Here is a 3,207-nt window from a genome sequence, read left to right on the forward strand (position 1 = left end):
ACATATACCCAGTAGAATAACATATAGCCAGTAGAATAACAGATACCCAGTAGAATAACAGATACCCAGTAGAATAACATATACACAGTAGAATAACATATAGCCAGTAGAATAACAGATACCCAGTAGAATAACATATACCCAGTAGAATAACATATACCCAGTAGAATAACATATACCCAGTAGAATAACATATACACAGTAGAATAACATATACCCAGTAGAATAACATATACCTAGTAGAATAACATATACCCAGTAGAATAACATATACCCAGTAGAATAACATATAGCCAGTATAATAACATATACCCAGTAGAATAACATATACCCAGTATAATAACATATTGCCAGTAGAATAACATATAGGAACAACAAACATAAATACTGGGTGATTTTACAGTCAAGTCCTAGTGAGTGCAGAAGCCATAGCCTCCAGCTACAGTCCAGTCAGGGAAGGGAAGGCTAACTGAACTCTACGGCTGTGACAGTAACATAGAAGGGTAGCTCTGATCCCACATTTCTCCTAATCAAATGACCCTTTCTCTATCTCCCTCACCCTCTCTTTATCTGTCTCCCTCGCCCTCTCTTTCTCTGTCTCCCTCACCCTCTCTTTCTCTGTCTCCCTCACCCTATCTTTCTCTGTCTCCCTCGCCCTCTCTTTCTGTCTCCCTCGCCCTCTCCTTCTCTATCTCCCTCGCCCTCTCTTTCTCTGTCTCCCTCACCCTCTCTTTCTCTGTCTCCCTCACCCTCTCTTTCTCTATCTCCCTCACCCTCTCTTTCTCTGTCTCCCTCGCACTCTCTTTCTCTGTCTCCCTCGCACTCTCTTTCTCTGTCTCCCTCGCCCTCTCTTTCTCTGTCTCCCTCACCCTCTCTTTCTCTGTCTCCCTCACCCTCTCTTTCTCTGTCTCCCTCACCCTCTCTTTCTCTGTCTCCCTCACCCTCTCTTTCTCTGTCTCCCTCTCCCTCTCTTTCTTTGTCTCCCTCGCCCTCTCTTTCTCTGTCTCCCTCACCCTCTCTTTCTCTGTTTCTCTCTCGTGCTCTCTCTCCTTTCTCTCTCTCACTCTTGTTCCCTCTATTGGTTTGCCCACTTTCTTTCTCTCTCTCTGTTGGCCTTTCACTCTCATATTTATGTAAAACCAAAAACTATCTTTTAGAGTTCTTCTGTGGGTTAACATTAAGTTGTGGTTTGTGTGTGAATATTTATGTGAGAGTGTGTGTCTCTCTGTGTGTGGCGGTATTATGTGTGTAATTGGTGGCGTGTGTATTTGGTAGCGTGTGTGTGTGTGTGTATAGTTGGTAGTGTGTAATAATGAGTCTTGCCACGGTGGCAGAGAGAAGGCCCGTTCCCTGATCACATGTGACAGACTGACTAGGCTCTTCATGGAACTACTAATGGAACTACTGCCCTAGCTAATTGGGTTATATGTGTGTGTGTGTGTTTGAGAGATCTGACCTAGGACTACTGATGCAGTGTGCCCGTGTATGCGTCCTCTGATCTTCTATCTGTGTTAAGGCAAAGTGTAAGAATCCAGTCACATAGACATTTCACCACTTTGGAATGCATTACTCCGACGTTGCAACGTGGGTTTACACCTTACATTGCACTTGCAATAAAGTTACCATCCAGAAGTCTTTTTCTATCTAGCTAGTTGATATTGCTGTATTCCTGATGATATTTCTCTATCTATCTAGTCGATATTCCATGAACCTAATAGGCCTTCCTGGAGGCACTGTGAACTCCTGGGAGAAACTCCAGCACCTCTCTCAAGTCCATTTCAACAGTTCTAGACATAAACCATGTGTGTCCCAAATGTCACCCTATTCCATATATAGTGCACTACTACACCCTGCGGGCCCTGCTCAAACCTGTTGCACTATATAGGGGATAGGGTGCCATTTGGGAAGCAGTCCATCTCTATACCTACAGAGGGGACACAAAGAGCCTGGTCACATGACAGGGGTGGCCAACCGTTCCCAGGCTAATGAAGGGATTAAACGTACTTTTACACGGAATACAAAACCCCCGGAAACCCCCAGACCTTCAGCTGCTGGGGAGATAAGTAGGATGGAAGTGTGGGCAGAGATAAATGAGAATCTGTTGGCTGGAGCTAGCAGGAGAAAATAGGCCAGAGACGCATATGCTGCATCCCAAATTGCCCCCTATACCCTATATAGCGCACTTATTTTGACCAGGGCCCATGGAATAAGGTGCCATTTGGGATGCAGACAGACAGAGACATGCCTAAAGATTCAGAGAGACTCAGAGAGAGAGGGAGTCTGTCTGTGTGATCCTATCCTCTCTACAGCTCAAAGTTCTAGCTTCTCCCTGCAGAGCTATAGATACAGATTTAGCTCAACTAGGTTTGAGATTTAGAGTTTGAATGGGCATTTTGGCAAAGAGAGTTCCGAGGTAATTAGGCTACATCCCACTGAGAATGCAAATCAGAACGTTATTGTCATGGAAAGCTCATTTCCAACAGTTTTCCAAACACTGTACAGTAGTCCAGCACTAGCCTAGCACTGCTATGTTGTGTGATCTAAGAAGAAAGCTAACGTGCTAGCAGGCTAACAGGCTAGTGGTGATGTTGCTAGCAAAGTACTAGTCATTTTGCTAGCAGTAGGTAGAGGTCTCAGGTGGAGGCTAATGTGCTAGCAGGCTAGCGGCTGTGATACTAGCAACAGGGAGTTTTTTTCAGTCTTTTAGAAGCAGAGTTCTGTGAAAGATAAGGAAGATGTCGACACGGGTACTCACCCCTCTCACCTTCGACGCAGACTGATGCTCTCACACGACCTGGAAGGAAATTAACAACAAATATTTAGCTACAGGAGCGTTTCTATAACAACGGTTAGCTACACAACCACCAAGGGTGTTTCTATAACAACGGTTAGCTACACAACCACCAAGGGTGTTTCTATAACAACGGGCTGTTTTTCTAAAAGGCTCAAAGGCACGACTCTGTCCTCTCACATGGCTCCACAGCAGCCAGTTTGAAAAGAAAGAAAGTTGTGTTCTTTAAGTTATATTATACAGCTTGTGATAGCTGCAAGGTTTCAACACTACATATATCTCTCAGGTTCACGGTTCTCTCTCTGAACGGACAGTGTGAAAAGAGATGTCATGAAAGATCACAGACTTTGAATATTTCCCTTCCATTTTAACCCTTGATTTCTCCATTTGATTTGCCCCGACAACAATAACACGCA

At 44.4% G+C, this 3,207-nt stretch overlaps 1 protein-coding gene across 1 annotated transcript in view; it reads right to left on the minus strand.

Moving 5' to 3' along the window:
• The window catches only part of LOC110519559 (semaphorin-6D), a 129,529-nt gene extending 126,740 nt beyond the window's left edge, over positions 1-2,789 (minus strand). Inside the window, exon 1 of the mRNA XM_090222722.1 lies at positions 2,756-2,789. The gene's annotated coding sequence lies outside the window, so the exon portion shown is untranslated. The remainder of the gene's footprint in view (positions 1-2,755) is intronic.
• Positions 2,790-3,207: the final 418 nt, after the last annotated feature.

Source organism: Oncorhynchus mykiss, chromosome 26 (genome assembly GCF_057628025.1).
Source record: "Oncorhynchus mykiss isolate SJ-2025 chromosome 26, ASM5762802v1, whole genome shotgun sequence".
In the NCBI taxonomy this organism is placed as follows: Eukaryota; Metazoa; Chordata; class Actinopteri; order Salmoniformes; family Salmonidae; genus Oncorhynchus; species Oncorhynchus mykiss.